Here is a 13826-nt window from a genome sequence, read left to right on the forward strand (position 1 = left end):
TTTGTCTTCTGGATGACACCTCATGAGAGCTTTTTGTTGTTGTTGTTTAGTCGTTCAGTCGTGTCCGACTCTTCGTGACCCCATGGACCAGAGAACGCCAGGCACTCCTGAAACCTGCAATCTAAAACAAATAGCAAAGCCAATGATTTGGGAGCGAGGGGAGGCGTTGCCAGCTGCAGCTGTGGGTCAAAACATCTGGAGGGCAGCAGGTTGGGGAAGGCTTTTGTAGGCTCATAAGAAGGCCCTATGGGACACGGGTGGTGCTGTGGGTTAAACCACAGAGCCTAGGACTTGCCAATCAGAAGGTTGGCGGTTCGAATCCCCGTAATGGGGTGAGCTCCCGTTGCTCAGTCCCTGCTCCTGCCAACCTAGCAGTGCAAAAGCATGTCAAACTGCAAGTAGATAAAAAGGTACTGCTCCAGCGGGAAGGTAAACAGCGTTTCCATACGCTGCTCTGGTTCGCCAGAAGCGGCTTAATCGTGCTGGCCACATACCTGTAAGCTGTACGGTGGCTCCCTCAGCCAGTAAAGTGAGAGGAGCGCTGCAACCCCAGAGTCGGCCACAACTGGACCTAATGGTCAGGGGTCCCTTTACCTTTTTAAGAGGGCCCTGGCAGGACCAGGACAAAGGTCCATGCCAGTTCACATCCTGCTTCCAGCAGAGGTCAGTCAGGTGCTGCTGAGGCCATTCTGTGTTGCTCATCCTCATCCTCAGCATCTGGTTTTCTTTCTCTTTTTAGCACAGCTGAAATTAGTCGGTGGTATTACTAAAAACAGAGGTGCCCAACAGGGTTTCTTCCAGGTGTTTCTGGATAGCACCACCCATCACCCTGACCCATGCTGGCCAGAATGAGGGTGCCGTCTCACTGCAAACCCCCTTCTCGTTTTTTATCTGTTCGGACCACCCCACTTTTGCTATCTTATTGTTTTCTTATCGCCACCTCCTTAACCCTGCCGATGGTTCTCCAAATTACTGCTCCTGTTTTATCTACGCAGCACTTTGAATTTTGCAAAGTGAGCTTCGATCCTTCACGTATTTCTTCTTCACCCTGAACGGCAAATTGATTTCGCGCCCATTCTACAGACAGGAAACTGAGGCTGAGAAATAACATATTGTCCAAAGCCAAAGACCATGTCTACTGAAGGGGTGAGCCTCACATTACCAATCACCTTCTCTCTTTTCAAGGAAGCTTGGCTAAAAGGTCCCTAATTTCTGAAAATGCCATCTTTGTCCAGACAGGAAAGGATAGCAACATTCTGCCAATGTCTACATAGACTTGCCTTCTGTTGCTTGTGAGTTGAGATGGGTATTAGGAAAAGACACCCTACGTTTACACGCAGAGCATGGGCGCTGCTCTGGCAGTGGCCAGGTGAAAAAAAATATAAGGTCAGTTCTGATTCTTACGTTTCAGGGGGTTGGGCTAGATGGCCTTTGAGGTCCCTCCCGGCTCTGTGGTCCTATGATTCTAAGATGTTCTCATCTCTGCAATAAGACAAAACACAAAAACCTTGATGCTGGAGAGGGTAGGTGCTCCCAAGATCACACATGGGTTTATAGGGGGGGGGGGTTGGTTATACTTTTGGGATCTAATCTGTACTTTCTGTATGTATCAGTATTAAAAAAAAATGTACCCTGAAATAAAGCAGATGTGGATTCTTTTCCTGAACAGGTTGGTCACCTTTATGTTGCCTCTTTAAGAATTTAGGAACATGAGGATTATCGGGGTGGGTGAGACCATACAAGGGTGTACATGGGCATGAAGGTTTTCCCCCAGTGAAGTGGCCGAATGCCAAAATTACAGGTTGAGGAAAGAAGGCATTCGATTTTACGATACAATAATCTTTACTGTCATTGTCCCATACAGAACATCAGACATTCAGAAACCAACAAGCCTGCTATCCCAGCTATCCCAGCCTGGTTAGTCCCCTAAAAACTCAGATACCCCATAATTAAATACAATATACTCCCATAGAGTATATTACACTGCGTTTAAAACCAAAATCGCATTTGGATAGAAACTGTTTCTCAGGCGGCTAGTCCTAGTCTTTTTAACCCTGTACCTTCTTCCAGAAGGCAGAAGCCGAAAGAGATCATTTCTGGGGTGTGCACTATCCTGCGCTATCTCTGCAGCTTTCTTATGGCACCCGGAAGCATAGATTTGGTGCAAGGTGGGAAGAGTGCACCCAATTATTCTCTCCGCAGTCTTTACAACCCTGGACAGCATTGTTTTTCCCCTGACTGTGCAGCTCCCAAACCACACACAGAGACCATAAGCTAATACACTCTCCACAGTACAATGGTAAAATACCATCAAGCAGGAGAGGATATATTGTTTAGTAGTATCCGTCCTAACTTGTGCTTGCAAGTTATTTTACTTAGCAGAGTTTCACATTCCCCTTTTAAACGCACAGTGGATAGCTAGTTGCAGGCTTGTGTAAGCCTCTCACTATTAGGCTCCTGGTAAGTTCCCTTATATCCCTCTTAAAAGAATAAACACACCACAATCTTATTTAAAGATTAATAAAAGAAGTTTACTCACATCATCAGTTCACAGTTGGATCCCTGAAGGCAGACTTAGTTACAAAGTATATACATGTGGATCTATCCCATATGGAGATAATCCCAGTGTCCTCTGTTGGCTGAAAGCTGAAAGTCAGCAGAGCATTTCTAGCTAAAAAAGCTGCTCCATTGACGAATGGAGTCAAAAAGAGAGAGTGCTGCGCTCCTTGTCCTTTTACGTTACCTGGACAGGTAAGGTCACACTGTGCTGGTCCCGGGGGGTTACCGTGCGGCGTGGTCCGAGTCCAGTCTGAGGTCGAGGATGTGGTATGGAGGCTGTCCGTCAAGGCTGAAGTGGGGTCCAAGGCAAGAGTCGGGTGAGGTCAGGAACTCTGGCAGAAGAGCAGGACAGGGCGCAGGCAGGAACAGGCTACCAACAATGTTGCTCCCGCAACCTGGGACTGGGCTGGCTGGCTTTTATCTCCTCTGAGGCATAGGGCAGCCCTGGTCCACAGGTGACTCACCTCTCCTGGCCTGGAGGCGAGCACTCCTCCTGCGGGAACTTAGTTCCCTCCGCCTCTCTGCCCTGAGCCTCTGCAGCTCAGGAGAGGCTGGAGGGTGACCGGACCCAGAGGCAACCTCAGCTTCCTCTGACGGGGCTGAGAGTGGAGCACCTGCAGGCAATGGGTCCTCCATCACCTCCGGAGCCAGAGCAGATTCAGCTGGTGTCTGCTCCTGAGGATCCGGCACAGGTGAGGACCCTTCAGATTCAGGCCCCTGCCCCGGCTCAGCTGGTTCTGAAGGCAGGGACTCCTGTGCAGGCTGGGATTCCTCAGGTTCAGCCTCTGAATCCGATTCCCAGGCCATCACACCACCTCTAGTCACAGGCAAAGGAAGTATGTCCCAGCCGGGAGGAAACAGGAAGTTTTCGACTGGCTAGACCAAACACTCCCCTGCGTGTCCACTCTAGGAAAACAAGGAATGTTGTATTTGAATGCTACTTGTGCATCACATCCCACAATTCCTGCATTTCAGGGGGTTGGGTGACTCTCAAGGTCCCTTCCAACTCTATAACCCTGCGCTTCTTTTTAAAGCTCATTCTCAAAAGATGAGACGTTTTTCTTCTTGGAAATTAAAACCCGAACAGGAGTCACAGCTCAGAGCGATGAAATCGGATGAAGAAGGCGCAGAGGTGTGTTGGCGCGTTGCCGTGCCCCAGAAACAACAAAGGGGGAGGCGACAGATGCAAGAGGGCAGAGGTGGCTCCCTGACGAGATCTGTAGCTGCAAGGCAACCTCTCTCTGAAGAAGCAGCAAAAGGACGACAAAAGGTTTGCTTCAGGAGAGAGTGTGTGTGCTGCTCTTTCGCCTTGAGATTGATGAGGAAAAGCCCGACTTGCGGAGGGCTTTAGTCAAAGGAGGCCTTCCGGATGGTTCCACCTTGACCCACTTTCTTATTTGAACAGCAGATTGTCCTTTTGAAATCTGCACCGAACCAATGCTGATATATCGCATACCCTCCCTCAGGTGAGAACAGAGACTCCTCATTCCCCCACAACTGACCCTCCTAGACCCCTCATTTTTTGTGTCTCCCACCCACCCACAGAGCATTTAAAATATCTCAAGGGCTGGTCAGACGGAAGAGACAACAAGCTTGTTTTCTCCTGCTCTGGAGGGTAGGACTCACGGCTTCAGGTTACAAGGAAGGAGATTCCAACTCAACATCAGCTTTCTGACAGTAAGAGCTGTTTGACAGTGGAACAGTCACCCTCGGGAGGTTGTGGACTCCCCTTTCCTTGGAGGTTTTTCAGAAGAGGTCTTGGATGCTTTAGTTGAGATCCCTGCATTGCAGGGGGTTGGACTAGATGACCCTCAGGGTCCCTTCCAGCTCTGCAAATCTCTGATCTTATGGTCCATAGCTCAGTGATAGAGCCCCTGCCTTGCTTTCAGGCAAGATGGCCATCTGCCGGGGGTCCCCTCCTATCCTACAGCTGTGTGACTCTACGCAGAAGGTCACGGTTTCAGTCCAAACAGCATTTCCAGCTTAAAAGAATCCAGTAGCACACGATGGAGAGGAATCACACCCACACCATACTTTCAGAGTACGTGGCTGTCCCCCAAAATCCTGGGAACTACCCATTTTTACAGGTGCTGGGAGTGATAGTTCTGTGGGGTAAACTAGAGTTCCCAGGAGAACCTTTGGGGAAGCCGTGCACTTTAAATGGAATGGAAAGCTGATGTTGAGCAGCCCAAACTGGACTAGATGGCTGGGTGCTTCAATGTCTTCCAAGTGAGCCTGAAAGCACTAAGGCAGCCTTCGCTCTTGCAAAAATCCCAATTAATTTCCACAGTTGAGGCTGGTGCCATCAAAGCTTGCAAGGAGCCTTCATTTTACTTTATTTTTTTCTGAGGGAGGGGGGACAACGTGTCCCTCGCCAGCAGCAGGAGCCAACTTCATTGGCAGCTGTCTCAATGGCCGGTTCTGGCTGTTAAGAAGAGCCAGGTAAGAGGGGCGAAAATTAATGGCTCCTCATTATTCCGAGTCGCTGGTACATTTACAGTCTATCACTCGTTTGGAGTGCCTCTTGAATGCGCAATAAAAGGAAGCGGCAGTAAGATGTTGCCCGCTTGTCTGATGAGCTCCTGTTAGCGGCTCCTCGGCCGTGAGATCCGAACACCTCCACCCCCACCAAGACAAATCCTGTTCCATACCCTCCAACATTCCTCCAATAAAAATAGGGACGTTCCATTCCACAATGATAATTTTACTATTTATACCCCACCCATCTGATATGGTTGCCCCAGCCACTCTGGGCAGCTTCCAACATATATAAAAACATAATGAAACATTAAACATTTTTTAAAAAAACATTCCCTATACAGGATTGCCTTCAGATGGCCCATACCCTCTGTAATATCCTAGGCAACACGATGACTAAATACAATGATACAATATCAATATACACTCTTTATATAATATGGAGTATATGAAATCACATAAACAGAAAACTTACGAATCTCTGAAGATCACAAAATATGTACTCTTAATGGATTCTCTTGAAAACATAAAACCAAATAAACATAAGTCTTATAAGTCTCTGAAAGTCTTTGAAGACTACATAAGTCTCTGAAAGAAGCAATAGGACAGATTCTTATCTAGTGAAAACAGGCTGTAAAGCTTTGTTTATGGCGTCCAACGCTGCCGAAGTGGTCCGCAAACAGACGTAGTGAACAGTGATTCCGGATATACCCCCTGTTTCATGGAATTCTTCTTCAGCACAGCAGAAGGATACAGAAATGCTTCATAAACCCATCTATGTGGTGAATGGAATTGTGCAACAACAATTGCTATGCAGCAGTGGTCATAAAGTTATGTAGTCGCAGTGGCTCTCCAGAGTTTCGGGTCAGGGAGATCTAGCCATACCTGGAGGTGGCAGGAACTGAACCCGGTACTTTCTGAACCCAAATCATGTGCTCTCTTCCTGGGCTATGGCTCTGCCCTGTAGCTGTTTCTCTGCCCAGAAGAAGAACCGATAGTTGTACCCTTTCAGGGCATCGCACTAGGGGCAAGTTTTTCCTGAATGGTAGATCATCCGCTTTTAATACACATTAGCAGGGAGTGCCTGGTGCTGCCTGGGATTTTTAAGAAACCAAACCAAAAACAAAAACACCCTTTGTTTTGTTTTTTTAATGGATAGTATGATTTATGGGTTTTGACCCACCACACTAAATATTGGTCGAGGTCATATCAAAGTCATGTTTCAGCCCGCCATCTTGATTCAAAATGGCACCTGGCACCCAAACACCAACCTAGATACACATGCACACCCTATCCTATCATGCAAGGTGGCTGAAACTATGTCAAAAACATGCAAAGACATGCCCAAGTGATGATTTGTTCTGCCAGCTTGATTCAAAATGGTGCCCAGTGTCCAAATGGCGATGAAGTCTACCACCCCACCTTGGGAACCCTCATGCTGAGTGTGATGGCAATATCTCAAGAGCGGTCTGAACTTGTGCCTATGATAACCTGTAACAACAACAACAACAAATAATGCCCTCATACAGGCAAAGTCACACCAAAGTGATGTTTTGGTCCACCATCTCAATTCAAAATGGCAGCCAATGTCCCGATGTCAACAAAGAGTGTCATCCCCACCTTGGAAATCCTCTCACCACGTTTGCCAACACTATCTTGAGAGGCGTCTTAAGGTGTAGAGAACAAGCAAGAGGACACACCAACCACTTTCCTCAAAATGTTGGATTTGTCCTGTGCCTGCCGCTACCACCTCACCAGTCTTCACTTCCTGTCAGGTCCGGAGCCTGACCGCCCTGTGATCCTCAGATGAAGGGCTTTACAGTGGTGCCTCTGGATGCGAACAGGATCCGTTCTGGAGCCCCATTCGCATCCTGAGCAGAACGCAACCCGCATCTGCGCGGGTCACAATTCGCCGCTTTCTGCACATGCGCGTGACGTCATTTTGAGCATCTGTGCATGCGTGAGTGGCGAAACACAGAAGTAACCCATTCTGTTGCTTCCGGGTCTCTGCAGAGCGCAACCCGAAAACACTCAACCTGAAGCGACTTTAACCTGAGGTATGACTGTATATAAAATCTTATTGATAAATAAATAAATAAATTTGGGCAGAGACAAGGAACCTTGGACTCCAAATCCTTTCAGCCCCAGTCTGGATGGCCAATGACCATGGATGATGGGAGTTGTAGTCCAGCCACAACTGAAATGTCATTATTTTCCCCATCCTTGGCTAAGATGTATCTGGCCATCTTTCACCCGGTAGGGCCCCTAAAATCGGCATCCTTCCAAAAACCCTTCAAGGAAAAGCATCGCCTGGCTTTTCCATGGGTGTCGCCTGTTTCCTCTAACACAAGCCGCCACGACGGAGGCAGCAGCATCTTTGAGCAGCTGGGTGTGCCTCTTGTTGATGGTTATTAAAATGTTGTCCATGCTTCTTCAGAGCCGAGATGGATGGCGGGAGGCCAGAGGCAAGGAAACAGGGACAGAATTAGCAGTTGCACGGTGGCGACAGTTCATCGCTCCTCTCGCCAAAGAAGAAAGCGAGTTCAGGGAAGCTCATTCTGAGGAGAGTGATTTGAGGAGAGGCTCAGGAATATTTCTTCGCTCAGATTTGAGGGTGGGGGGTCAGAGAGGAAGGCAGGAGCGGAGAACGCTGTCAGGGCTTCAGTAACATCTGGACTTTCATCCCGACCTAACAAGGTCTGCGTGTCACTGGCCGGCAGAGCCTCATTGTGGCAAAAATAATCAGACGGCTTCATTTCGGCACAGCGCTGCCTTCTCAGAAGCCTCAGGGAAAGAGGATAGATTGTGAGTCCAGAAACATTTATCAGTCCTCAAGCAAGTGTTTAACTTGGCCTCGGGCAAAGGATGCTGCAAAGAGCTCGAGAAAGGCAAGGCAGATTACAGGCCTGGCCAGAGTCCCTTTTCTCTGTGTGTATGCATGTTTTTAAAACGAAATATTGGTACACGCCACCCCAACCTCAAAGCAGCAAGAGACTCCAGGACTTAAAGGTAAAGGGACCCCTGACCGTTAGGTCCAGTCGCAGACAACTCTGGGGTTGTGCCGCTCATCTCACTTTACTGGCCGAGGGAGCCGGCATACAGCTTCCGGGTCATGTGGCCAGCATGACTAAGCCACTTCTGGGAACCAGAGCAGCGCACGGAAACGCCGTTCACCTTCCCGCTGGAGTGGTACCTATTTATCTACTTGCATTTTGACGTGCTTCCGAACTGCTAGGTAGGCAGGAACAGGGACCGAGCAATGGGAGCTCACCCCGTTGCGGGGATTCGAACCACCGACCTTCTGATCAGCAAGTCCTAGGCTCTGTGGTTTAACCCACAGCGCCACCCGCATCCCTTACTCCAGGAGTTACCCATGGTTGTTTTCTTGAAATGAAGGTCAGCAGAGACTGTGGTGTCGTTAGGATACACGGTTTTGTTGATGGAAGCTGAGCATAAGATAGAGGGGCTCACAGCATCAACACCCCGACAAATCTTCTTCCTCACCACTGCCCCTGAAAGTGGGGGCTCAGAACTGCAAACCCAAGCTTTGCCAGTTCTAACTTTTGCCAAATAACGAGTGTCGATTTGCTATTATTGGGCAATATATTTGTACTTTACGTGCCTTTTACTTTGAAGGTTTGATGAGAGCCACCCTCCTCTCAGGAAGTGTTGGGTGATGGATTTGGAGCCGCAAAGGTCACTGAGGGACTCAAAGATGAGAGAAATGTTGGGGGGGGGGCTGGGAAGAGCGATAAGAAGCTCAAAGGCAGGTGAGCTGCAAAGCCCAGTGAGAACTGAGAAATAAAGGAAGCTTGGGCTAAAGTAATGTTTGAGACAATGGGCTATTATCTCTTTTCCCCAGCCACTCATTTCCCTCTCTCCTCATTAACAAGCTAAATCGAATATGCATAAGTATGCCAGGAGTGGGGGGGGGGGGGAGCCCGTTTTATGTGCTGTCCATTGAAGTGGGACCCATCAAAGGCAGATCCCAACTCGGACAGAAATAAAAGTAATACTTTACTTTCCAATTTGGGTCTCTTTTTCCTTTCTGGAGCACTCCAGTCAAGACAACCATTTGTTACCACGAGACCCGGTTCAGCTCCCTTCTTAGGAGTTAATGTATGCTCAGGTGCCACGAGGCAGAAAGGTTAATGGTCAGAAACTAACCTCCCGGCCGCATTTGGCAAATTATCTGGAGAAATCAGCCGGCGGAAACTGTGATGGACTCCAAAATCAATCAATTAAAGGGGGAACTTGCTGCTTTTTCCCTTCTGGGGGTGAGAAACCAAACCTCCCACCCCCCACCCACCACCCCGCAGCTCCTATTCCCAGACTGACTTCCATGTATCTCCTTTGCTTCGGCGTAGATTTTATGATGTAACCAGTTACAAATGGTTCACCTCACAGGGGAGGGTAGCCTGAGGCCAGACTGCCAAGCAGAAAAGCGCTTGACTCATCCAAGGAGGAGATGCAAGGAGCCGGGGAACCCGTTGTCTTCCAGAACTGCCCTTATCACATCCGATTGTGCATAGGAAAAGGCTGGCTGCTGCATCAGACCAGAGGCTCATGTGGTCCAACATGCTGCTTGCACAGCCAATGAGATGATCATTGCAGGAATCCCACAAACGGGACCTGAGCGCAACATTATGCGCCCCAGCTTCGATTCCCAACAACTGATCCGCAAACACGAAATAGTGCCCACAATGGAATAAATTTTATTAGTTTCCAATTACTGTTTAATAATGGCCTCATTATAACAATACCAATTTATAATACAATTATAATACCAATCTTCCAAATACCGAATTATATAATTTAGTTAAAGTGACCCTCCACGTGCCAGATTTGATTATTTTCTTTATTTCTGCATTCCAAAATCTTATTAGTTTCAATTACATTCTGGTCATAATAATAATCCCTTATACAACAACTGCAATATTAATAACTTCTATTCGTGTTGACCCATTAAATGATTTATAAAACTTCAAGTGAGGAACTCAAACTATATCCTTGTTCTTCCGGTGTGTGGCAATTATTCTGTCTGTGGTGTTTCTTCCTGACCTTGTAAGATGTTATACACACACACACACACACACACACACACACGGAGCGATTGTTGCTATTATCCATCATGCTTTGGGCAGAGCTGGTATCTCATTGTTGTTCCAGAAATTTCTCCGTTGCTCTGTCCCGTGCTTCATTGTTTTGCACTGAGAACTTTAACAACAGCTGCAAAAGTTACTCTGTCCCAGTAAATATACTGTTGTCACAATTTTTTCCTCTCAGCCTGGGAAGAAGAGCGGTCTGTCAAACTGCAGATGACTCAATTAAGAACCTTATCAGTTCCTTGGCAGCTCACAGACTCCTTTCATCCTTCCTTCCAGCTGAAGATATATGGCCAGTTATCCTTCCAATTAAATTAAATTCCAAGTCCTCTTAGCGTTATTCAGTTCATTTCATAGATAGTAAAGGATAGGGAAGAGTCAGCTCTAATTTTCCATCATAAACCTTTTGCAAAATAGAGCTTCCCTCCCTTTTTCCTTTTACACACACAGTTCCATTTGATATTATATTCAATATTTATAATCCATTTTCTTCCATCCTCACTTGTACAAATATAGTTTGAACTAACATTCAGAGGAGGGTTGCTGAATCATAAATGTAGAGAATACAACTTTAAATAAAGAAACTGTAGGCCCCCCCCCTCTTTTGCACCAAATGAAGTCTTATCTCAAATTCAAACTTTAAAGTCCTTCCAATTGGTTTGTTCCAGTTTGTGATCTCATCTCTTTCCAGCATATGCCTATACTATCGTCCAATTAAACTCTAATTAACAGGAGAACGTCTGCTTCATAATGGTGGCAGTGGAGGGTTTTCGGAAGGCGAAGAGCTTTTGCACTCAGCGCCTCCCTGCCCCTCGCATTCCATGTTGGAGCGAGAGCCAGGTACTGAGACAAATTGCAAGTGAAGCCTGTTCCCCCCATCCCTGGGGAGAATTTGCAAGAATGATTTACTCCCAACCATTCTTCTTTTTCTTTCGCCAACGATCTCTTGCAGTGATGGGGGCTGCCTCCATTAAGGAAGAGCAGAACCGGAAGCCAACTTACTTAGCAGGGGAGACACCTTGATCGTGAACAGTGGAGTTAAAGGCAGATCGAATAATAATAATACCTTTATTGTCAATGTACAACCTGTATACAATGAAATTAACCGAGCCTCCCCCCCAAAACACTCAATCTCATTGCACTGTGTGCTTGTTGCACAACACACCAACCCCGAAAGTCAGTTGCACTATATTATTTTCCATTCAGCAACCGAACAGCCCACACATAGAAACTGTTCTTTAGCCTGTTGGTACGACTGATTATACTTCTATATGTCCTGCCCGAGGGTAGAAGATTAAAGAGGTGCTGGCTGGGGTGTGAATCATCCCTGATAATTTTTCTCGCTCTCCTAAGGCATCAATCCCTTGCGATGTCATCTAGTGGGCTCAGGGGACAGCCCATGATATCATGGGCTGTGTTCACCACCCTCTGTAAAGACTGCCTGTACGTGGCTGTCAAGAAGAGCAGGACCACAGTGTTTAGTCACACCAGGGATGGAGCTTCTGGAGCACCTCAGCAGGCACACAACTATGAATCATAGAGTTGGAAGGGAACCCAAAGGTCATCTAGTCCAACCCCCTGCAATGCAGGAATCTCAGCTAAAGCATCCCTGACAGATGGCCAGCCAACCTCTACTTAAAAACCTCCAAGGAAGGAGAGTCCACCACTTCTTGTGGGAGACTGTTTCACTGTTGAACACCTCTTACTGTCACAAAGTTCTTTCTTTCTTTCTTTCTTTCTTTCTTTCTTTCTTATTGAGAAGCAAAGAGGCTAGTAAGCCTGATCTTTATTAAATTGTTGCAACAGGGTCCCCCGCTCACCCCACGCAGGAGAGAGGAGGAACCCAGAACATTGGTGTGCAAGCTCTTATATAGACTTTTGAAACTGCCCACCCTGTAGCCCAAGACCACCCCACAATACATCATACATACATCACTGAAGCAGGCAGTCTGTAGTACAAATCCTGTCTGCCAAGATACCTGATAATGGTCACTGATTGCATTACCTGGGCAGCCTGGCCATTCTTTTGTGATGGTTAATACTTTAGTTCCTAAGTCTGGGTCACAGGCTCACCCTATTCATACACAAATATGCCCTTAAGACAGGATTTGCAAGCAAAAAGATGACGACCCATTCCCCACAAACATTCTTTCTGTTGTTCAGTTGGAATCTCCTTCCTTGTAACTTGAAGCCATTGGTTTAGGTACTACCCTCCAGAGCAGGAGAAAACCAGCTTGCTCCACCTTCAGTGTGAGATACTTGAAGGTGGCTTTCGTATCTCCTCCGAGTCTCCTCTTTTCCAGACCAAACATACCCAGCTCCTTCAACTGTTCCTCATAAGGCTTGGTTTCCAGACCCTTGGTCATCTTGGTTGCCCTCCTCTGCACACTTTCCAGCTTGTCAACATCCTTCATAAATTGTGGTGCCCAGAACTGGACACAGGACACAGGACTCCAGGCAGAAGACCATTGGAAGGTGAGAGGTTGGGGATGGCACTGGATTTTGGTGGCACAAAGGGCATCACTGAAATTCAAGATGCCAAAGTCTTCTGCTGGTGGAGATACAAAGCTACTATTGTGGTTAGAAGCTATAGATAGCCCCCCAGAGCAGCACACAGGGGAAGGAGAGGGAAGATTTTTTTTTTTTCATCTGGCAAGAAGAAGTGGTTGTGCTGATGGACCAATAATAATTCTGTGACACTGACTTCCTCCCATGCTTAAATTTGGATGGATTATTCTTATTGTTAATGTGAGCTGGCTTTCCTTTTCTCTTTGTTACACTTGACACACATATGGAATATTTAAAGCTATTTGGGCAACTCTAATCAGAGTTCCCTCTCCAAGATGAGAAAGAAACAGAGGATTTGATCTCCCCCGAAAGCCCCATCTCAAATAAGCTAAGGAATATTTTCGGAGGATTATGGAGGGAGATACTCTAACCGGCTCCAGAGTAGCCCAGCTGGCTCTAAAGCCTGTTTGCAGACCCTGAACGCAAGAAAGGCGAGCTCTTCGAAGGCTGGATTACCTGGCTGGGCTGGAGGAACAGCCGGGGTCACCCACTGAGCTAATGGAGGGGGGGGATGAAACAAAAGGGGAAGAGCTTCTGTGTTACTCTGTGCTACAAAGTCTTGATGCAGGTTTTAAAACCCACTAACTCCTTAAACTGCAAGGTGAAAACAGAACTTTCTAATAATTGCTCGGATCTCGGCAGATGGAAATACAGGGTGAAAGAAATGCACTAGCATAATAATAATAATATTTATTTATTTATACCCCGCCCTCCCCAGCCAAGACTGGGCTTAGGGTGGCTAACCCCAAATATAAAAACGATTGAAATACAGATTAAAAAACAAGGTTAAAATACAACATTAAAACATTAAAATGCAGCCTCATTTCAGTGGAAACTCAATCAAAAACTTTTTTGGGGATAAAAACGTCAAGTCTTCACCAAGGCCAACTATCCAGACTGGCCCTACATGGGCCAGAAAAAAGCCAGGGAAGTCCCCAAATAGGATTTCCGTCACAGAAGGAAAAAGGAAAGAGGGGGAGGGGATCAAGTTGATTCCAAGGCAAAGGCCAGGTGGAAAACTCTGTCTTGCAGGCCCTGCGGAAAGAATTCAGATCCTGCAGGGCCCTGGTCTCATGAGACAGAGCGTTCCACCAGGCCGGGGCCAGTGTTGAAAAG

Source organism: Podarcis tiliguerta (genome assembly GCF_965153285.1).
Source record: "Podarcis tiliguerta genome assembly, chromosome: 9".
NCBI classification, from domain to species: domain Eukaryota; kingdom Metazoa; phylum Chordata; class Lepidosauria; order Squamata; family Lacertidae; genus Podarcis; species Podarcis tiliguerta.